Source organism: Scyliorhinus canicula, chromosome 10 (assembly GCF_902713615.1).
Source record: "Scyliorhinus canicula chromosome 10, sScyCan1.1, whole genome shotgun sequence".
Classification (NCBI taxonomy): domain Eukaryota; kingdom Metazoa; phylum Chordata; class Chondrichthyes; order Carcharhiniformes; family Scyliorhinidae; genus Scyliorhinus; species Scyliorhinus canicula.
Window position 1 is genome coordinate 167,702,305 of NC_052155.1, and position 24,342 is coordinate 167,726,646.

Below are 24,342 nucleotides of genomic sequence, written 5' to 3' on the forward strand. Positions count from 1 at the left end.
AACAACACGACACAGGCATGCTAGGCCATGTGACCTACTCCTGCTCCTATTTCTTATGATCTGATGTAATTAGAGGCAAACATGCCTTCCAAACAAAGCACATGAAAGCACTTACAAAAATATCAGGGGATGGGGAAGTTGGGAAAGGTTGCAGAAAGGCTAAAGACAGACCAGTGGAGGTGGCCATTTTAAGAAGCCACCAACGGCTTTATTCTTTTGCAAGAGGTGTGGCAGCAAAAATTCCTGAGCTTGGGTTTGTCCTTTTCCTTAAGCCTACTGAAAAAATTGTTCACCAGGACAAAAATGTTCCAAGTATGGGGGGAAAATAGGAGAAAGATAGTTGGATAAGTTCAGCTCCAGCTGAAAAGTGTATTTCTGGGATTGACGCTATGAAATATTGCTAGAGTATATTAACAAGAAGTTAGGAATATATTAGTCCATTCGAGCTGGAGAAATAGGAGTGGAAGAAAGTTAAAGTTCTCTCCAATGTAGGTTACCAATAATAAATATTAAAACGTAACACCATCCTACAAAGTTATTAGGAAAGCTTTTTTCTAATGTTATTAACCATACAATAAATTTGGCTCGGCAAAAAAATTGATTAAATCATTATAGTTAAATGAAGCGATTCCCTGCTCTTCACCTCTGCTGAAAACGCTTAGCAATTCCCCCTAGAAGAGCCAATGAACGTTATTTGCGAATGTCTAGACCATTTTATGGAGGAGCAATTGGTTTTAAATTTACTTGTCATTTATCCAATTGTTTCAATGCTGAAAGTTATGCCAGTCATTCGCAAATGTGAGTTACACATGATGGGCGGGATTTATCAACTTGCCGCCACTGGTATTTAACCAGCGGCAGGTTTGAGACACGGCCTGTCTACAACCTTCCAGATAAACTCTGGCGGGTATGTCTGTAGCGGACCCCTTCTTCTTGGGCAACCCATGCCTAAAGGAGAAATCCACCAGCAGCGTGAACCATCCACGCGTGAAGAAGCCCATATGCCATATAACCTAAACCACCCCCCCCAAACACCCCACTGCTGGGGTGTTCCTGACTGCTCCTGGCAAGGCCGTCTCACCTGCCCACACTCCAGGTTACAGTGACACACACATTCATGCACACACACACACACACACATACGCATACAGTTAAGCAGTCACATTACACCCTGGCTAAGGGTACCTATAGATCCCCTGAACAACATAAACACTGCTTTGTAAAACCCAAAAGTCTGGCTTCGACTTCAATATCCTCACACCAAATACAGGCTCCCTAATTAAAGCAAAACACTGCAGATCAAGGACATCTGAAGTAAAATTGCAACACAGCTAGTGCTGGAAATACTGGGCAGAGCAGGCCAGCCTCTGTGGAGACAAATGGAGCTAACCTTTCAGGTTGATGACCTTTCAGGTCTGAGCTGCTGAGCATTTCCAACATTTTGCTTTATATTCCTGAACTGAAAGCTGTGTCCTCACGCGCATACATACCCACCACACAACTTGCTTTAAAAGCAATGTCTGCTTTGAAAATTAACAGACATTTTCCTCATGGTTCCTTATTTACAAACTTTTTTTTAAAATTTAGAGTACCCAATTATTTTTTTCCAATTATGAGGCAATTTAGCATGGCCAATCCATCTAACCTGCACATCTTTGGGTTGTGGGGGTGAAACCCACGCGGACATGGGGAGAATGTGTAAACTCCACACGGACAGTGACCCAGGGCCGGGGTGCGAACCCAGGTCATCAGCGCCGCAGTCCCAGTGCTAACCACTGCGCCACATGTCGCCGCCTTATTTACAAACAACACAGTAAATCACAAACCAGAGCATTCAGAATAATTTGGGCTTCTTCACACTGCAGAATTCCCGGCAATTAAGGTACTCCATGTATTCAAATGAATAGAAGAAGGTAGGGCTGAGGTGCTGCCACTAGCGGTTGATCAGTCGATGAAAGCATCCTGCAGAATCTATAGGGCATGTCCCGACTTGCAGCACCATCTTAGTGTACTGGGAATGGGTTCCCTTCTATTCACATAAATCAGCAACTGTTCAGTTGGCACTTTCAGTGTGTCTTGTAGAACCGTAGAATTCCTACAGTGCGGAATCTGAAAGAGCACCCTACCTAGGCCCACTCCCCTGTAACCCCACCTTACCTTTTTACACTAGGGGGCAATTTACCACAGCCAATCCATCTAACTTGAACATCTTTGGGCTGTAAAAGGGAACCGGAGCACCCGGAGGAAACCCACAATGTGTACCACCAGGAGATCTTGCATCCTGCGGAATCCAGCTATCCTGCAGAAGTCACTGGGCAGTATTAGATGGAGTTGACGGGGGTCTTGTCCATTGGCTGGAGAGTCAGTGAGAGTGCTACATCGCCTACGTTTGGGAAGGCCTGCCGATATTCAGTGCACTAGGCAGTGATGGGTCTTTCCCAGGATCAGGGATTCTGGGAATGGAAATAAGCCCCTCTCCTCCCCCTAGAGCTGCTGACCAATCAGAGGCTGTCAGCTTTGATTGCTCAGCAGTGCCAAAAGAGGAAGCAGTGGGAGCTCACGGGAATGCGGCCATCTGAAGCCCGGATCACCGATGGACTGGGGCTGAAAGCAAGTGATGAGAGGGGTCGCGGGGTAGGATGTGGTTATGGGGAGTGGGTCAGTAGCAAGAGCTGGGGATGACCACCATTCGCAATGCCAGGGTCTCTCAACCAGGAACTGCTGGTTTAAATCCTTTTTGTCTGAGGCAGCAGATGTTATGAAAGGGTAAGTGAAAATGCAGTGATTGTTCACTCTACTGCCTGGACTGATCTCGAGAACGAAGAATCCTGGCCAATGTGTAATTTCACACTGGAAACCAGTGCGGAGCTTGTGCGATTCCCATCACAATTCTCCCACACCTAGTCATTTTTCTGGTGCCGGGGTGAATCCCGCTGGGAAAGTGATGTGTCTGGAATCTTCAGCACCAATCTCAAAGTGAGAGTGCAGCTGCCCCCCAAAAGTATCGCTGGCATCAGTACCCTCCCAAAGTGTCACCCTTTAGGCCATGCCCCCTTCTAGCGAAAGAGGAACCAATGAAAGGGCCCGCTGTGGAGGTCACCCAATACCCCACCCCTTTTATAGCCCCCTCAATGGCTATGCCCACTTCATGGCCATGCCCCTTTCAGGCCCTGCCCATTGGAAGTGCCCCATGGCACCTCGACATTGCCAGGCCTCCAGGCCATATCCCTGACCACCCGGGGGATCCAATGACCTCCAAGCTCCCTCACATGTGGGAAACTCCGGCTGGAACTCTCTGAGCATTCTTAAATGCTAATTTAAATATGCACATCCGGTTCACGTCAAGTGAGGGTGTGAACCAGGTTGCATCTGGTGCCACATGCCGAGAGCATCGCGCTCCATTCAGTGCCCGCCGAGAACCACCGGGCACATCGCAGATAGAAAATCGCCCTCGTAATCATGCACTAATCCCCGGGCAGCATTGATGGACTGGCCATCTGCACTGTTAATAAGTCTAAGGAAATGTATGTATAATGTGCTGAACCGCTGTCGCCCTCGTTTCTGTCGCAGCAGTAATGGCAAAACAATATCTGGGGAAAATCAGTACAAAGTATTTTAACGCTGCAAGCTTCACAATGTTTTTATTACAGGAGACTGACACATTTTTCAACAGTCAGAAATGGGGCAATTGTCTGAACGATTGGTTCCTGGAACTCACTTTCAGAAGGGTACATGGCAGTTCATATTAAAGGTTTATGAACGATGGATCAGCTCAGAGAATAGTTATATAAACTCCCATGTTAAAAGAACATACTGCTGCAAACACAATGCCTGCAGGTGAACATCTTAAAATCTGCATGATAAGATTGTCTGTGGCAGCACCTTAAAGGAGCGCATTGTGCTGTCACTTGGCTTGCTTTGTGCCCACACAACGGGAATCTAATCCAAATGTGTTCCTAAGCATTTCAGACAGAGGATATTAACCCAACCATGATGTTGAGTTCCCTGTTAGCTCAATGGCATTGAGCCAAGCTACGTTGGACACTTGATTTGAAATGACTGGGACGAATATGCCTCACCAATTTCCTCGGCTGCTATCAGAGTCTTTGAGCCTCTGCATAACCACTGCCGTCTGCTTTTTGATCTCCCGTTTAGGTCTCTACGCAGAAACCTGCAGATTACTGTCTGTCACTCCCCGCAGTAATTGTTTTGGATCACCTGTATTTCACAGCTAAGCTTGAACTGAGAGCTGTGAACACAGAAATCACTTGGAATGAAATGGAAAAGCCAGAACCGGGCATTTTCCATTCACATTTAAATGAGTGACTTGTCTCACGTCAGAATGTGTAAAAAAAAAAGTCGATACAGCATTACATGTGTCAAGATAAGCATTGGGCTAGACAAAAGATCAAAGGTGGCTCTGAAAGCATCTGTTCAAAGGACTTGTACACAGTGAAATAAACAGAAAATGTTGGAAACACTCAGCAGGTCAGGCAGCAGACACAAGAGAGAGACACAAGGTTAACGTTTTGGGTCAGTGACCTCTCACCAGAACTAAAAAATGACCGATACAGTTGTCAAGCAAGTACAGAGGCAGGGTAAATAGGGGCAAGGGAAAGAACACAGGGAGAAAACTGTATAATAGGGTGAAAGGCTGGAATTCTTAGGTGACAAAAGGGATGATAGTACAAGGTTCTTAAGTATGAATTGATGCGCTCACTATTTCAAAAAGAAACACTAATTGATAAAAAAAAAACCTAATCACTATATTTCAATTCCTTTAATCCCTTATACAAACAAGCATTGCAATTCATTGCCCCATTTGGGGCAGCAGGGTAGCATGGTGGTTAGCATAAACGCTTCACAGCTCCAGGGTCCCAGGTTCGATTCCCGGCTGGGTCACTGTCTGTGTGGAGTCTGCACGTCCTCCCCCTGTGTGCGTGGGTTTCCTCCGGGTGCTCCGGTTTCCTCCCACAGTCCAAAGATGTGCGGGTTAGGTGGATTGGCCATGCTAAATTGCCCGTAGTGTCCTAATAAAAGTAAGGTTAAAGGGGGGGGGGGGGGGGGGGGTTGTTGGGTTACGGTATAGGGTGGATACGTGGGTTTGAGTAGGGTGATCATGGCTCGGCACAACATTGAGGGCGGAAGGGCCTGTTCTGTGCTGTACTGTTCTATGTTCTATTTCGAAGTCATAGAATTTACAGTACAGAAGGAGGCCATGTGGCCCATCGAGTCTGCACTGGCTCTTGGAAAGAGCACCCCACTTAAGCCCACACCTCCACCCTATCCCCGTAACCCAGTAACCCCACCTAACCTAAGGGCAATTTATCATGGCCAATCCACCTAACCTGCACATCTTTTGATTGTGGGAGGAAACACGGAGCACCGGGAGGAAACCCACACAGACACGGGGAGAACGTGCAGACACTGCACAGTGACCCAAGCCGGGAATCAAACCTGGGACCCTGGAGCTGTGAAGCAACTGTGCTAACCACTATGCTACCGTGCTACCCCCTTATAAGCACTTGGGATCCATGGAGGGACAATCAGGTTGCACAAGGTTGGGGGGCTATGAGGTTATCATTTAACGACATCCTTTGTCATTTAAACATTTCTGCTTTCATCCTGCCTGTCGGAGACTTTCCTTTAAGTCTTGCTCCCCACATTTCCCACTTGGCAGACTTTTATACTTGGTTAAAATTCGGTACACATGCAACATTTTCCAGATTTGATAAATGGTCATCAACCTGAAACAATGGACCAGATTTTTGCTACTGAGGCAGTTCGCTAGAAGTGGGCAATTTCCCGATTTGGCAGACCCACCTTGGTAGAAAGTGTTCCATCGGACCCAAATTTCACTTTGGAGCTGGGCCGGGATGGAGTCAGGCTCACAGAAGCAGACTGAAGGTGGCCAATGGGGCTGCTGAGTGATGTTGAAAAGGTCTGCTTCAGTTCTATGGGACTTCGCCCCAGTAATAATGTTACATTTTAGGCCCTCTAGCCCTCACTGCCTACCATTTACCAAACCATCTCTATGTCCCCATGCCATCTCTATGTCCACATGCCACTCTGATGCCAACCCTCCACCCACTCCCACGTACAGTCCATGCCAACTTAATGGCAACTCATGCCAACCCATCCACTTGCTGCCCTTGGCTCTTACACCTTCATGATAACTTGCCCAGTATCCACCAAAGACAGATATAATAAAGGTCTAAATATATACTACAGCCTTCACTACATCAAAACATTCCAATTCATGGAAGACCATTCATACCTTTTAAATCTCTTCCAAGTGTTTAATCCCTTATAAAAACAAACCTCCATTCATCAATGACATCAAAGACAGCTAATATTTTAATAACCTCTTTAAGCTGTCAATAATTATGAGATAATTATGGCCGGCAGAATCCGGCCAAGCATTCAGAATGACACAATGATAGTCTTAGAGAAATGTGAACAAACTGGTATTCTAACTGCTAAATCCGCCGTTTTTAAAGGTCTGCCACCAATCCATGGAATGCGGGCCGTTAACGCTGTTTCGCTCTCCACAGGCCAAGTGAGCAATTCCGGCATTTTCTGTTTATATTTTGGATTGGCAGCATCCACGATATTTTGTCTTTGTATTTGGAGAGAGGTCTATTTCTTTCACACATCCTTTGCTTAAATCAGGGCAGTTTGCGGTAAAGATCCACCCATCCTCTGCTAAAAGTCAGTGTTGTATCAGTGGTACTTGACTTGTGCTAAAACAACATTCACAAATGTAAAAAGCCAATCAACCTGAACAGATCCAAACAGCAACGAGTCTGACAAAGAATCAATAGATAAGGAGGTCAGCAGTGTTTTACGTGGAGACAGAATGCCTTTCAATCTGAATCAGATAAAGAACCAATCTTTCTCAGTGATCCAGCCTCCACATACAAATATGAAAGCCAAAGTTACCGTGTCTTCACAGCCACACACTTTTTTTTCCCCTTGGGGAAATAGTGGAAGGATTCCCAAGTTGATTATCAGCCCGTTGAACCGCGTTTTGAACACTCCTTCTGCAGCCAACAAGTCCTTGCGTTGATCTTGAATCCAGAGCTTTTGATCCACAGGTAGGGATGCTACCCACTGTGCCGCAAGGGCTAACAGGCAGATTTTTAAAATTCACGAAGTGTCTCCAATGCGCAAATTGCTGATTTGAGAGGCTCTGACCTGGGATTAGTAAACTCTACTCCTCAGAATCCAAAGACCGACATGCGCAGGTTAGCTTGGAAAGTTGTACAGCTTAGTTCTTACCATCTTAAAATCAGGACAATAATTGTTTTGCCAGGGCATATGAATGGCTGCAGGAAGCCGGCCTTAAAAATATCAGATCCAAAATGGCGCAGATCAGAGAATCAAGTGCAGAGGTCAGCATTTGACTATTTTTCGGTGCTTCTAGTTGCAGACAATGCAGATCTAACACGATCTTGCGAGACGTTGTGCGTTGTGATGGCAATCCGGCCCACCACAGCTCGTCTCACTTTAATGTGTAGATTCCCAAGGTACCCGAGGCGTTTGGATCTCTCCTCTTCGCCTCGGAGACCTCGGGCAAGTACAGTTTAGTATTGATCTCCCAATGGATCTATCCCCTTTGCCCTCGAAGACCTCGGGAAAGTACAGTACGGTATTGGTCTCCCAATGGATCTATCCCCTTCGCCTCGGAGACCTCGGGCAAGTACAGTTTAGTATTGATCTCCCAATGGATCTATCCCCTTTGCCCTCGGAGACCTCGGGCAAGTACAGTTTAGTATTGATCTCCCAATGGATCTATCCCCTTTGCCCTTGAAGACCTCGGGAAAGTACAGTACGGTATTGATCTCCCAATGGATCTATCCCCTTCGCCTCAGAGACCTCAGGCAAGTACAGTTTAGTATTGATCTCCATGGATGGGGACTAGACGGAATGACACTTGTGTGATTAGAGGCGTCCAGGTGCATGCCCTTTGAGAAGGGTGGCATCCTGGCACTGCTAATGCCACCTGGATGCCAACCTGGCAGTGCAAACATGCCCAGGCGTCTTTGGCATCTGGCGGGGCACTGCCAGGTGGGCACTGTCAAGGTGCCAAGCTGGCATTTATTGCGCGGTGGCAATCGGGCTGGCGTGCCCTGTATGAATGTTTGGGAGGAGGGGGGAAGCAGGGGGAGCGTGGGGCCTCCCATAGTGTGTTGGGACTTACAGGAGTGGGTCAGGGGTGGCTTCGGGGGATCCAGAGATCGGGACACCATTTAAAAATGACGTCCAAATCTCTCACTGAGGGGTTCCGGCGAGTGGAGCTCCTCAGTGCACAAAACAGGGCTATGAATGGCCTCAGCTGTGTGTTCCCGACTGAGGCCCCCTATCTAGCAGTCTGTTTCTCGACGCTGTAAGCGCCGGGAAACACGCAGCTAAACATGCTCGCTATGGGACTTTTGTTCCCATTTAGTTAAATTCCGCCCATAGTCTCCCAAATGGAGAATCCTACCCATTGTGCTTCAAAAGAAATATCACACCCCAAACATTTGTCTTATTTTAAAGTTACCGATGCTGACAGACCGACTGGCCATAATTCTCCAGCCTTTCGCCGGTGGGGGGATTCTCTGGTCCCATCGGCAACGGATCCGGCCCACAGGTTTCTCGAAGGCGTGGGGTGGCTTCAATGGAAAATTCCAGTGACAGCGGTGGGGGGGAGGGGGGGTCCTACCGCCAGCAAACAGCACGCCATCTATCGTCGCTGAGAAACATGCAGCTGGGAAGTCGGAGAATCCCGCCCACCTTGTATTCCCACCATTTGTTTTTATTGCTGGATTAAAGATTTTGTCCACAAAACGCAATAAAGAAAATACAGAAATATACCTTTATGGGCACGTTATAGTTATAATCTGTGGTGAGATTAAAGAGATAGTTCGGGAGATTTACTTCAAAGTTGGAGGAGAAAGTTGATGGTTGAATTAATTATTACTGAACAAAGTACATATTGAAGTGAATAACGTTTTTTAATTGAATTTTAATTTCACCATCTGCCATGGTGGGATTTGTACCCAGGCCCTCAGAGAATGTCTCTGGATTACTAATCCAGCAATAATACCACTACGCCATTGCTTCCCCATTGCGTAGAGTGGTTGATGTTGCTCCTGACATTTCTCTTGAAGTTGCCGAGCAGCTATTTCCTACCTATTTCCATCCAAATATGTTGGCTCACCTGTTATTTGGCCATGGCTTGTAGTACATGATAAAGAAGAACAGCTAATGGAGAGCATATTGTCCCCATAATAACCCAGCTACATATGACCTTTATAAAGACATAGGTACTTATGACCTATGTCTTTTTTAAACATTTTGCAAATGAAGCACTGCACTTTAGTTCGCTCAAATTGATTTTATAAGCTACCAAAACGATCAGTAGCATCTGAACCTGTGAAAAGCATTGTCAAATTATCTGAACAAGGCCCAAAGTCTAATTCTGACCGATCCTCAGGCCAGGCAGCCTCTTCCGGCGCATTTGGGCTTGCTGCTTCATACCTGTGAGTGAGACCTTCATCCTCTCTTATTAAGGCAAAATGAGACCAATCTCTCAACGGATTAAACATCCCTATAATCCACTTTAGAACAAAAAACTCTTTTCAACTTCATGCAGCTGAGCTGCTTGGACTTCATTCAAAAATGCCACCAAGCTGCTTATTCCAAACATTTGCAGAATAACTTACAAAAATTTATGAATAGAGCAAAATCGTTCCCAGAAAGATTGCTGATGCAGTACATATAGGAAGCCACATTGTGGACTCTTGGGACGGGATTCTCCGAAATGGAGGCAGAGTGACCACGCCGTCGCAAATGCCGTCGCGTTTTACGGCGGTGTGAACAGGCTGCTCCCACGTCGAATTCTGGCCCCTACAGGGGGCCAGCGCGGCTCAGGAGTGGTTTGCGACACTCCAGCCACAGATCCCGGTGCGAACTGGGCACCGCAGGATCCGCGCATGCGCAGTTGCACCAGAGCCAACAATAACATGCGCAGTGGCATTGGTGCCAACCTACGCATGCGCGATAACCTCGTGGAGCGCTCCGGACCCTCACCAACATGGCGCCGGGGTTCTGGGCCGGTCGCGCAAGCTAGTAGGCCCGGGGGGGAGGGGGCAAATGTTGGCCCGCCGATCGGTGAGCCCCGATCGCGGGTCAGACCGCATCGGAGTCCCCCTCCCCTCTCCCCCAAGCCTTCGCGACGAGTACGCGCGGCCGCTCGGCCCATCCGGGCCGGAGAATCGCTGCTCGTCATTTGCGCCGATTCTCTGAGCGGCCCGGCGCGATTCGTGTGGCGCTGGTTTCCGGGGAGGGGGGGGGAGGGGGGTGAGAATCGCATGCGGGGGACGGAGCGGCGTGGCGCGATTCGCACGGCACCCCAGCGATTCTCCCACCCGGCGGCGGGGGGGATCCCGCCCTTGATTTTGAAATACTTCATTTAGGAATTGGGGCTGATACTTCACTGATAACTGCTTTTGATTGGTTTTGAATTTCTGTTCGCTTGTGAATTGGTTTTATGCTTAATGGATACCTGGAAGTATCATCTATATTGCTTCATGTTTACGTCACTCATTTAGTCCTGAATTGCTCCCCACAATGATAGGGCAGACAAACAGAATTTCCCATCAAAGATTCAACACCAGTGACCCAATTTACAGCGCAGGCATCCCCACTTGAAAACAAGCCCGTGTGGGAATTGCTGGCTTCAGTATTCGTCACTGATGTCCTTTTGGTATCTGATAGAGAACTGGCACAACCCCTATGCCAAGGACTGAGTGTGCTCTTCAGCAGAGAAGATTAAAGGATGACCAAATAAAGCTGTTCAGGATAACTAAGGGTGGATGGAGAGAAATATTTACTTCTGGTTGGGGAAAGTCCAGAACAAGGGGACAAAACATTAAAATTAGAGCTAGGCCCTTTGGGGTGACTTCAGGGAAACACTTCGAAGGGCCCATCTCTGATCCTACATACTGTGGTTTTATAATCAGGAAAGGAATCGAGGGTTATGTTGAAAAGTGGAGTTGAGGATTATTATTTCAGATCAGTTATGATCTCATTGCATGGTGGAGCAGACTTGAATGGGCTAAATAGCCTACCTCTGCTCCTACATCCAGCGCCGGCCCTAGGGTTGCTGGCACCCCGGGCAAGCTGAACTTCGGCGCCCTTCGGGGGGGGGGGGGGGGGGGGGGGGGGCGGGGCCGGCGGGGGCGGGCGGGGGGGCTGGGCCGAGGCGGCCGGGGGGGGGGGGGGGGGCGGGCACGAGGGCGGGCGGACGGAAGGGGGGGGGTGCGGGCGGACGGAAGGGGGGGGGCGGGGGGGCCGCCCTGGGGGAGGGCGGCCACCGCGCATGCGCTGGTTGGCACCGGCCCAACTGCGCATGCGCGGGACCCGAGTCTCTGGCGCCCCCTAACACATGGCGCCCCGGGCGACAGCCCGAGTTGCCGGTGCCTTGGGCCGGCCCTGCCTACATCCTCCGGTCTTCTCCAGACTAAGGGTAGTGGAAATCTAGAACTCATCCCCTGAAAGGCTGTTGAGGCTAGGTCAATCAATGATATTGAAATTGAGATTGAGATTGTTCGGCAAGGGCAATAAGGAGTGATTAAATGCTCCCTTCCCCACCAGCACCAAATTCAACATAAGGCTTGGAAACCATTGAGCCAACAACCATACTTGTGACATTCTGGGATGGCAGATTTAGAACCAGTCGTAAAACTACACAATAGCCAGTAGTGCAAAAAGAAAAGTTGATTTTTTTTTTAAAAAATGGCATTAACAATAATAGATTTAGCATTATTTATCCTCCGTGTGTCAATCAATGGGGTATGAATTCATTTTGAGTGGTAGGGTAAAAAATGTGCCACCCAATTTGCATTCCGCCCAATTTCAGTGGAAAGTAGGCAGGTGATGCACTCCCTTTGTGCCACTGCCCAAAATTCATTTCTATCCTGTCGTGCTATTCATCAAATGTCCTCACCCCACTCGGCTTACCAGGTTCTCTTCCCACAGCCTTTGTGTTGCTGGTGAGAAGCTGCTGTTGAGGATTCACCGAGGACCCTTGGAAGCATTTGTAGTCAGAGGCCTCTAGATGATTAGACGTTAGAAGATTCAGCTACAGACTGCAGCACCGTGGCCCCATGACAGGGCCGCCGTCTGGTTCAGCTGGTTTTTGGGCAGTGTGGAAAAGCATTGCCCAAGATGGTGCCAAGGGAACAGGTGGGCAACATGTGCCACTCCTGTTGTCCCACTACCAGTCATCTACAAAGACAGTAGACAATCAGAGTTTAGTAAGGCTTTCAAACCCAAAATCCATGTGGGACACCAGCCTGTCCAAGGTGGTCTAAACGTCGGGAGACCGAATAGAAGTTTCAGCTTTGAAAGGGGCAAATGTTGGTGATGCAGATTCCTGGAATGAAGGCAAGCCTGAAGAATCCATGAAGGTGGCCACATGTTGAGAGCTAGAAAACAAGAGTATCAATACTCTGCAATAGAACAGACAAAAGGAAAAACAGGATGCAGGCTACAATTGTGTCTTGAATGTTTTTTTTTCCTCCACAGGCTGGGCTCCTGAATTCAGTAGCTCGGTCATCCTTGGAGTATCCGCTGCCTCCTGCGCCACCCTTTCCTTCTATGCTCTTCTCCGAGTCAAAATGTTAACCCATATGATTCACCTGCTAAACTCTCCCTGGCACCAATATCTGTGCTGATACACAGGAGGCATGAAATGCGTGATAAGTGCTTCTTCCTTGGGAATGATCCTACTACAAGTAATATTCTATGGGTTCCAGATACTGAAAGGCCCCAGAGGAAAGGAAAATGGTGACTTACATTTACAGCATTAAACTGTGAATGATGTGGATGTATTATTGCTGAAGATTAATGGAAGTACACAATGTGAGCCCCAGCATCGCTATCCCTGAAGCTCTTCACTCTGGATTACCACATTATCCCCAGGACTCCACCTGTACGAGATCCAAAATACCAGACTGCCCTCTTCTATCTCTCCATTGCATAGTATCCATTTTGCCCTGTAGAAAGAGCTGTTGAAAGGGGATATACACGTGGAAAGATGTTTCTTCTTGTGGGAAAATCTAGTACTGTTTAAAAATAAGGGGTCACCCACTTAAGATCAAGATAAAGAGAACTTATTTCCCTCAGAGGATTGTGAGCCTTTGGAACGCTCTTCCTTAAAAGGCAGTGAAAGTAGAGACTGATTATTTTTAAGGTAGAGGTGGATAGATTCTTGATTAACGAGGGGGTGAAAGGTTATTGGGGGTCGGCTGGAATGTGTGGTTGAGGTTACAATCAGGTCAGCCATGATCTTACTGAATGGCAGAGCAGGATAGAAGGGCCTACTCCTGCTCCTAATTCACATATTAGCTTTCACATATGTATCTTCTTCATTAAGCAGGCAGGCTGAGAGGGATTGGAAGCAAGGTGCAAACTGGACAGGGAGTTTTTGAAAAAAATAGAAAGTAAATGACTGGACTCTGAAGTGAAAAAGCACGTCATCGGAGATGATCATTGCTTGGTGTCTGCTGCCAGGTGAGAACAGAGCACTTTTGAAAAGTCAGCAAGTAAGAGGTTTGTGTGAACGGAGACAGTAGATGATCAATGGAGATGGCATGTGGGGGAAATGTTTACGTCTTTTGATGGAGGATTGCTGTTGCCTGGTAACGTGAAGATATGAAGACCTGTACTCACCCTCACAGTCAAGTTCTTGAATTGTTTCCTCTATTGAATTTGGAGAGTTCAATATCACTCCAGAGCTGCTGCAGGATATGCTTTGCATCAGATGAAAAGAGGTAATTGCTCCACCCCCTCCCCACAGTGCACCTGGGGAGTGGGTCCAGACTTATTTTCAATGTGCAGATGTTTCCGGTAAAGTGACAGACAAATTTCAATGGTGTGAATGCAACCCCTCTCTTGAAGATGTAAGCCAGGCTTTAAATAGCCAACTGGGGGACTGCCCGAATTTTCCATCCTCCACACGAGTGGGACAGCCTGGACGGGATTCTCTCAGCCCGGGACTGGGCCGGAGAATCCCTACGACCGGCGCGAGCTGCGCCACGTCGCACCAACGCCGGTATGTGATTATCCGCAGAGCAGAGAATCGGCGCCAATAGTGCTGGAATGGTTGGAGCGGCGCCTGTCGCAGGCCGCTCTATACGGCCGGCCCACCGATTCTCGGCCCGGGATGGGCTGAGCGGCCGTCATAGAAACGCCGAGACCCGCCGGCACCGTCCACACCTGCTCTCAGTCGACAGGAACTCGGTCGTTGAAGGGTCGGGATGCGGCCTATGGGGGGCGGAGGGGGGGTCCGACCGCGGTGGGGGCTCCAATGTGGCCTGGCCTGCAATCGGGGCCCACCGATTGGCGGGCCGTCCTCTCTGGCTGGGGGCCTCCTTTCCTACGCGCCAGCCCCTGTGGCTCTGCGCTATGTTGCATCGGGGCCAGCGCGTTGAAGGAGGCCACTGCACATGCATGCATTGGCGCAGGCGCCACTAAGCATGCGCGGATCCCGCGGCGCCCAGGTCTTGCCGGGATCTGCAGCTGGAGCGGCGTGAACCGCTCCAGTGCCATGCTGGCCCCTGTAGGAGCAAGAATTCGTCCTCGGCTCGGCCCGTTCACGCCCTCGGAAAATGCGACGGCGTTTATGACGCCTTGGACACTCTGCTGCGGAATTAGAGAATCCCGCCCCCTATTATTAGCATGAGTATTATTTTTTGTTGTTTATAAATATTTGTTACTACAATTAAGGAGCAATTTAGCGTGGCCAATCACACTGCACATCTTCGGGTTGTGGGGTTGTGGCCCACGCAGACACGGGGAGAGTGACCTGGGGCGGGGTAGAACCTGGGTCCTTGGCATCGTGAGGCAGCAGTGCTAATCACTGCACTGCCGTGCCGCCCCCTATTAACATGAGTAAAGGGGCATCCTGCCAATCAAATGCCAATGCGGCACGACAGTCAAATTCCTCTAGATCCCACAACGATGGCACCCTGTCCATCTCAAAAAAGTCAGTTAAAATCCGTCTCTGTAGATCACAGGAGGCTGAAATACAATACAAATCAATCTATCTCCTGATGGGCTGACCTTAAATTGACTTCACTTTGCAAGATCTCCATGTTATGATTCCATAATGCAAATTAGCAATGTTGCCATGACTGGGACCTTACCGTTTATTATAATGTTGTAATAACTAAATTGAATGAAAGATATTTTGCTCTGTTACTCAATAGGTTAAAAACAAAGAACAATCTTTTGAGAAGAATTTATTGACTGGACCTATTTACATCTGGATAGTGATGGTGGAAGGGTAGGGAGGACACCCATCCGATCGGACAGTGGAAAAGTCTCTCGACTGGACGATGGGAGACTGGGTCGGAGGAGGAAGATATGCAAGCCTTAAAAATAACGTGAAGGTGGAGGGATGCGTTGCTGAAACAAATTAGCATTTCCAGTCCCTCCTGCCCCAAGACCACATTTTTCAACAGTCCATCAAATTGTCCATCCCGCCCACTATGATTCTCGAAGGCGGGCAGGAAGATAAAACCTACACCGTCAATCCTTTGGCATCAAAAGGATTGAAATCGCGATTCAAAAAAATACCATCTATAGCTGCCTATATATATCCTTCTTCCTATGATCTGCAGGGAGAAGATATTGGTGTCAACACGGTACAAGTACATCACAGATTACAGTACTTCACCTTCCCATTCAGTTTAATTGGAAGCAGAGTGACTGCTAATGATTTTACATCTATTTTCCATTCCCAGAACTCCAGTCAAAATCAATTACAAATATTATAGTGTTCTGCATTGTATCTAAATGAATTAAAAACTGCGTTCACAATTTATGCATGAGATCACCAGTATGCCTGATAATAAGAGTTATAGCTGCAGTCACTGAGAATTATTTCCAGTGTTGTTGCTGCATATTTTGAAAGAACGGCACTAGTGAAGTAAGAGCTAATGTAATGAAAAGATCAATGTTCCAAATCAGAGCAACAAAGGATTGCCTTAAAGGGTTATTGTGGGCATAAATGAGGGTCACGTGACCACCCCTTTCAGAACATCACTTGACATTTTGAAAGAAAAATCAATCTGAAAACGCTCCAAATTTTCAGAACAAAAACTGACGATGTCCATTTTGATGGGCAATATTTTCAGTGAATGGATTTCACTGGAACCTAAAATTGGCATTCACGACGTGAAGCAATTTTCTTATTTTCACATTACTGCAAGTGAAAGATTTTACAAGCATTTATATCCCAGTACCGTCTGCTCTCTTGGGACATCAACTGTACAAGATAGCTGTTCACAGACTAATATTTTGATATGTTATGGCCAGTACAGAACAGAGGAATAATTCTGTCAAAAAAAAAGATGGATTTTCAAGGTCAGGCCATTTCCTTCTGTTCATTAATCTGGACCAGACGAAGCAGATCGATGAACTCTTCATTCCATTCCACTCAAGAGAAATCATTACTGGAATAGCAAATTAAGCTCCATTTACATGGCATATTGTGCAGCAAAACCAGCAGACAACAACAACAACAAATTCATACTATAGTATATTAATAATGACCTCTTCTGGCTTGAACTATCCTGCAATTGGTGATACAAATATGACAAATAAATTAAAATTGGTCAATTTGTTCATTAAGATTCCTTCTCCTTTTCAAAAATTCATCGATCCATTTTACGTTTTATAAAGGAATTCATTCACCCATAAGTTAACACATGATTAAAATTCAGTAATCCAGCAACCCAAAATAAACAATCTACCAGTCATGCTCTACCAGTTAATTTTCAAATATGTTTTATTACTGTTTTCATGTCACGTTAAACCCGGCATTTCTGACAACTCCCAATTGTCAACCTTTTTTTTTGACAGTTCATCAATAATGTTATTTTAGGCAAAAGAGTTTGCATTTATATATCGTCTCACCTAAACCCTTTGCAATTAATTAATTGCTTTCTGAATCCCAGCAACCATTCGACACACAGTAGAATCCCCAAAATAGAAAATGGGCTGTTAGCCCAGACAGTGGGATAACTTTCTGCCCTTCTTCTAAGTGCTATTATGCAGCAGCACAGTAGCACAGTGATTTACATAGTTGCTTCACAGCTCCAGGGTTCCAGGTTCGATTCCCGGCTTGGGTCACTGTCTGTGTGGAGTCTGCACATTTTTCCCCTTTATCTGCGTGGGTTTCCTCAAGATGCTCCGGTTTCCTCCCACAGTCCAACGATGTGCAGGTTAGGTGGATTGGCTATGCTAAATTGCCCTTAGGTTAGGCTTAAGTAAGTGAGCGATGGTGGTATAGTGGTGAGCGTAACTGCCTTCCAAGCAGTGGACCCGGGTTCGATTCCCGGCCATCGCAAAAAAAAACAAGTTGGAAATTTCTGGGCAGCACGGTGGCCTAGTGGTTAGCACAACCGCCTCACGGCGCTGAGGTCCCAGGTTCGATCCCGGCCCTGGGTCACTGTCTGTGTGGAGTTTGCACGTTCTCCCCGTGTCTGCGTGGGTTTCGCCCCCACAACCCAAAAATGTGCAGAGTAGGTGGATTGGCCATGCTAAATTGCCCCTTAATTTGAAAAAAAATAATTGGGTAATCTAAATTTAAAAAAAAAAAAAAAAAAAAGGTTAGGCTTAAGTAGGGTGCTCTTTCCAAGAGCCGGTGCAGACTCGATGGGCCGAATGGCCTCCTCCTGCACCGTAAATTTGATGATTACGACATTCCGTACCCCTAACAAGGAGGAATAGCCTTTAAGTTATATGCAAAATGGCACCTTAAACCTTGAAGCCTTCCACAGTGTCATACAGCAGTCTTATCCTAGATTATATGCTGTTCAAGACTGAGAATGTGGCTTCAACCCAACAGGAGGAAAGCAACAGCCAACCATGTAATGTGGCTGCTTATAATGTTTGAGGTCAGATTAAAAGCAACACAAGTGATACAACCACATCCGAGTAAGAGAGAGAGACGACCTAGTCCCCAGTGGCAAAAGGTGAAATCAGGTTACCCGAATATAAGGTCCAAGTTTTAAGTACCCGGATAGAGTACCGGGATCAAGGAGACCAATTGGCAATCAGATATTTTGGAGCGGTATGGAAAGCAGGAGTGTCTGCTAAAGGCAGCCATCAGTAACGTGATTATCCAGTATGATCCAGGCTAACGGTTGATACTGTACGATTTCTCGGATTTGGCGCAAGCCACCCAAATTTCTCGACCGGCCAACAGCGACTCCCGTGAGTTTTATTTTCAGCCTTCATTCTGAAACTGGACTGAAAATATTTCAGTTTAAAATCTGGGAAGGAACAAGAGTGATTCAGGTGAACCATCAGATTTGCTAAAGCAAATGTTCAATTTTTTTTTAAAAAGGCCTCAGCTGCTTCGTACTTGCAGTCAAGTGCCTGTTCAGAAGTGCGTTCACCTCTGCCACTGAAGTTACTGTTTTCGCTCGTTTGTTTGCCTGTGAACAATATATCTCAAAAACTAAGGGATAGATTAAAACAAAACCCTGGGCGAAATTCTCCCCCCCCCCACGACGGGTGGGAGAATAGCGGGAGGGCCTTCCCGACTTTTTTGACGCCCTCCCGCTATTCTCCCCCCCCCCCGCCGAAATCCCGACACGAATCGCTGCCGCCGTTTTTTTACGGCCGGCAGCGATTCACAGCTGTTAGAAGGGCCGAAGTCCCAGCCCTTTACGACCTTTTTACGAACGGCAAACACACCTGGTCCTGCCATTCGTAAAAACGTCGTGACCACCTGGAAAAAAATAACCATGGCACCGATTGGCACGGCAGTACCACGGCCGTGCCAAGGGTGCCATGGGCCCGCGATCGGTGCCCACCGATCGCGGGCAGCGGGCCCGATGCCCGCGCACTATTTGTCCTTCCGCCGCCCCGCAGTATCAATACGCGGGGCGGCTGAGGGGCAACCCGGACCGCGCATGCGCGGGTTTCGCGCAAAAACGCGATGACGTCATCCGCGCATGCGCGGGTGGAGTCTTCCCACCTGCGCATGCGCGGCTGACGTCATATGACGCGTCAGCCGGCGCTAAGTCCGACAAGCGGGCTTAACGATTTTCGTTAAGCCCGACTTGTCGGGGCCTCCGACGTCGGGCTGCTAGCCCCGACGGGGGACCAGAATCGGTCCCCCGTCGGGAAGGGGCGCGATGCCGTAAAACCCGCCCGGGTTTTACGGCAGTTTGACGATTTCTCCCGTTTTGGGAGAATTTCGCCCCCTGTACTTAGATAGGGTGTGGTTGAAAGATGATAATGTGGATCTGCAACTTCAAATTTTTTTTAAAAGGTCGATTAACATTGGGAAATAAGGCAAATTGCTTTTTATTTTGAGTGGGTTGATTGTCTTAGAATGTTGTAGAATCTCTCAGCTGCAATGGTGGAATTTGTCACAGCTGTCAACATTTGAGCAGAGTTTTCAGAGCAGGTTCTTGAACGTCGATTAGCTTGAAGCCTCCTCAGTGAGGTGGAAGCTTTAAATAAAATCTTTTTATTTCCGCTTTGTATTTACTGAGCATCAGGCAGAGAAAAGCCACAAGGAGATGCAAAGTTGCAATAGCGTTGAGTTAACAGAGTGTGGCAGAATTATTCACTCTGCAGAATGCCCTCTTCATTTGTTGTATCGTGTTGGAGCTAGATGTAGTGCATGATCGTTTTGCCCAAGAGGTACTTTGACTAGCAAATTGAACTTAGTCAAATTAGAAGAATTTCTCAAATTAAAATTATTTATTTTTAAATAGTTATTTTGGCGTGCATAGTATTGCTGAAAAAAGAGACATGCTATCCAAGATTTTAGTTTTGCACTCAACAGGAGTCTTTAGCATTGGTATTCTTCACAAGTGGACTCTGATTGGTTGAGGCATTGCCATGGAGAGTGAACCAGGGAATGGCTGTCCTCAAAGCTTTTGCTCAATTGAAAAAATGACAATGCATGGACATCGCCTTCTGTCTGCAAAGGACTGGGCTATATGTGTGTGAATATATGTAGCTTCTCATGTGGGTAAGTGAGACACAACCTGGTGAAGCTCCAACACAGGGCTACTGTGTGGCAAACAGCATAAGCAGCAAGCAATAGACAGAGATAAGCGATTCCACAATTAATGCATCAGATCTAAGCTCTGCAGTCCTGCCACATCCAGCCGAGAATGATGGTGGACAATTAAACAACTCATTGGAGGAGGAGACTCCACAAATATTCTCATCCTCAATGATGGAGGAGCCGAGCACATCTGTGCAAAAGACAAGGCTGAAGTATTCGCAAAAAATCTTCAGCCAGAAGTGCCGAGTGATGATTCATCTCTGTCTCCTACGAAGGTCCCCAAAATCACAGATGTCAGTCGCCAGCCAGTGCGATTCACTCCATGTGACATTGAGAAACAGCCAAAGGCACTGGGTACTGCAAAGGATATGGGCCCTGACAATATCCCGGCACTACTCCTGAAGACTTGTGCTCCAGAACTTGCCGAAACCCGTCCAAGCTGTTCTAATAGAACATAGAACAGTACAACACAGAACAGGCCCTTCGGCCCTCGATGTTGTGCCGAGCAATGATCACCCTACTCAAACCCACGTATCCAACCTATACCCGTAACCCAACAACTCCCCCTTAACCTTACTTTCAGGACACTACGGGCAATTTAGCATGGCCAATCCACCTAACCCGCACATCTTTGGACTGTGGGAGGAAACCGGAGCACCCGGAGGAAACCCATGCACACACGGGGAGGACGTGCAGACTCCACACAGACAGTGACCCAGCCGGGAACCGAACCTGGGACCCTGGAGCTGTGAAGCATTTATGCTAACCACCATGCTACCGTGCTGCCCTACAATGAAGCTACAATACTGGCATTTACCCGATAATATGGAAAATTGCCCAGGTGTGTCCTATACACAAGAAACAGGACAAATCCAATCCAGTCAATGACCGCCCTATCAAGTCTACTCTCCATCATCAGCAAAGTGATGGAAGGAGTCATCAACAGTGGCATCAAGTGGCACTTACTCAGCAATAACCTGCTCACGGAAACTCAGTTCAGGTTCTACCAGGTCACTCAGCTCCTGGCCTTGGTCAAATATGGACAAAAGAGCTGAATGCCAGAGGTGAGTTGAGAGTGACTGCCCTTGACAGCAAAGCAGCATTAGACATAGCATGGTATCAAGGAGCCCTAGCTAAACTGGAGTCAATGGGAATCAGGGGGAAAACTCTCTGCTGGTTGGGGTCACACCTGTTTTACGGACGCCTGGTCAACCCTCAACAGTGCCGAAGAGACTGGACCAGATGCCATAACATTTTTATTAGTTTTAAGACGGTGCAAAAAGATTGATTCATTTCAGCAGTGATACTGTAAGATAAAGGGCCTGGTTCTAGGAACTTAGGAATTAGGAGCACAAGCAATCAACTCAGCCCCCTCGAGAATTCTCCACCATTCAATCAGATCATGGCTGGTCTCTTCCTGGTCTCCACCTCCCAGACTTTGCCATTTGCCTTTAACGCTATTTAAAAAAAAATTAGAAATATACCTAACTCTTTCTTGAAACCATTTAATGATTCAGACTCCACTGCACTATGGGGCAACGATTCCACAAATTCACCACCCTCTGCGTGAAGTAGTTCCTCCTCATCTAAGTTTTAAATCTTCCACTTCTCAACCTATATCTGTGACCTCTCGTTTCCCCTTTGCTTCACAAGGGGGAAACGTTTGGTTTACGTTTACTTTCGCAAACCCTCTCGAGTATTTTACATACCTCGATCAGTTCCCATCTCATTCTTCCAAACTCCAGCGAGTGTAAGCCAAAACTGTTCAATCTCTCCTCACACATCAACCCTTTCATCCACGGAATCAATCTGGCAAACCTCCCCTGAACTGACTCCAATGCCACCACATCCTTCCTCAAATAAGGAGACCAAAACTGGACACAGTACTCCAGATGTGGTCTTGCCAACACCCTATATAATCGCAACAACACTTCTCTACTTTTATGCTCCAGTCCTTTTGCAATAAACGCTAAAGTTCCATTTGCCTTTTTTTATTACATGCTGTACCTGCATACCAACTTTCTGTGATTCATGAACAAAGATACCTAGATCCCTCAGCCCAGCCATATTTAAAATCTGCTTTCATTTTTTTAAATATAAATTTAGAGTACCCAATTAATCTTTTCCAATTAAGGGGCAATTTAGTGTGGCCAATCCACCTACCCTGCACATCTTTGGGTTGTGGGGGAGAAACCCACGCAAACACGGAGAGAATGTGCAAACTCCAGATGGACAGTGACCCAGGGCCGGGATCGAACTTGGCACCTCGGCGCCGAGAGGCTGCAGGGCTAACCCACTGCGCCACCGTGCGCCCAAAATCTGCTTTCATTTAGATAATAATTTGCCTTTCTATTTTTTGGGCCAAAATAGATAACCTCATACTTATCCACATTAAAGTCCATCTGCTAAATTTTGGCCCATTCTTCAAGCCCATGTTATAAACAAACTTAATTAAAACAAAAACAATATTTGAACTTTATTTCAGCTCCGACGCTAACAGATTACATGCAGTTTCTTAACCTTCCTGCACACGAGTTCCCAGTAAACATCACTTTTAAATAACCATGCCGCTCTCATGCCGCTTACACAGCTGGACAAAGGTAATACTTGCATTTATGAAGCAATTTTTTCTTCTGTTGGGACATTTGTTCAGAACCCTTTCCCAAAGCCTGCCGCAGAGGCAACTTTCATGACCTCGCTGATCAATTTCCAAAGCCTTCCTCTGCAACTGTTCAGAACAGCATTCTTTCTCTCTCTAAGCTCCGCCCAGCCCCTCAAACAAAGATTCTACCCTGAGGAGACCAGACTTGAATCCATTATCGTTATCTGGGCTGTCAGATTTCCCACTCCCGTTTCGACAAACCAAAGAGCTATTGACAGACAAATAGGTCATCAGACTCTGTGATGGGCTAATGGCTGGTCAAACAAGTTTGTCCCAATGGGCAATGGAGCTTGAGTGGATTATCTTGGTTGAACAGGGGCATCCTGTGTATTCCCAGGAAGGAGGTTAAGTCTGATTGGGACAAGGTAACTTAGGATATGGGCGTGCCCCTTTGACTCTGCTGCTTGCTGCCTTTTCCCTCAGTCTATTTAGCCCCTAAGTTGCCTGCTACATCCTGGACCCCATTTCCGAAATCTCCCTATCATGGCACCTGGGATAAAGGTTGTGGTGGTTGGAAGTCAATCATCTCAGCTCCAGGACATCACTGCATGAGTTCCTCAGGATAGTGTCCTAGGCCCAACCATCTTCAGCTGCTTCATCAGTGACCTCCCTTCCAAGGTCAGAAGTGGAGATGTTTGCGGATGACTGCACAATGACTGCACCATTCGTGTCTCCTCAGATAATGAAGCAGTCCATGTTCAAATGCAGCAAGACCTGGACAATATCCAGGCTTGGGCTGACAAGTGGTAAGTCACATTTACACCACACAAGTGCCAGGCAATGTCCATCTCCTACAAGAGAAAATCAACCCATCACCTCTTGACATTCAATGACATTACCATCACTGAATCTCCCACAATCAGCATCCTGGGGTTACCATTGATCAGAAACTGAATGATGAGCATATTAATACTGTGGCTACCAGAGCAAGTCAGAGGCTAGGAATCTGCGGCAAGTAACTCATATCCTGACCCCCTCCAAAACCTGTCTACCATCTGCAAGACAGCACGGTAGCATAATGGTTAGCACCATTGCTTCAGAGCTCCAGGATCCCAGGTTCGATTCTCGGCTTGGGTCACTGTCTGTGCGGAGTCTGCACGTTCTCCCCGTGTGTGCGTGGGTTTCCTCCGGGTGCTCCGGTTTCCTCCCACAGTCCAAAGATTGGATTGGATTGGATTGGATTTGTTTATTGTCACGTGTACCGAGGTACAGTGAAAAGTATTTTTCTGCAAGCAGCTCAACAGATCATTAGAAAAGGGAATTAAACAAAATTCAAGAAAATACATGAGAATACATAATAGGGCAACACAAGATATACAATGTAACTACATAAGCATTGGCATCGGTTGAAGCATACAGGGTGTAGTGTTAATGAGGTCAGTAAATAAGAGGGTCATTTAGGAGTCTGGTGACAGTGGGGAAGCAGCTGTTTTTGAGTCTGTTCGTGCGTGTTCTCAGACTTCTGCAGGTTAGGTGGATTGGCCATGCTAAATTGCCCTCAGTGTCCAAAATTGCCCTTAGTGTTGGGTGGGCTGCTTCGTTATAGGGATAGGGTGGAGGTTTAGGCGAGGGTAGGGTGCTCTTTCCAAGA

General features: G+C 47.1%; 1 protein-coding gene and 1 non-coding gene across 2 annotated transcripts in view; one reads left to right on the forward strand and one right to left on the reverse strand.

The window, feature by feature from the left end:
* dok6 (docking protein 6) overlaps positions 1-24,342 on the reverse strand; it is a 388,575-nt gene that overhangs the window by 210,883 nt on the left and 153,350 nt on the right. The gene's annotated exons all lie outside the window — the stretch shown is intronic.
* Positions 17,333-17,404, forward strand: trnag-ucc. The gene has a single exon. It is a non-coding gene; the product is annotated as a tRNA-Gly (tRNA).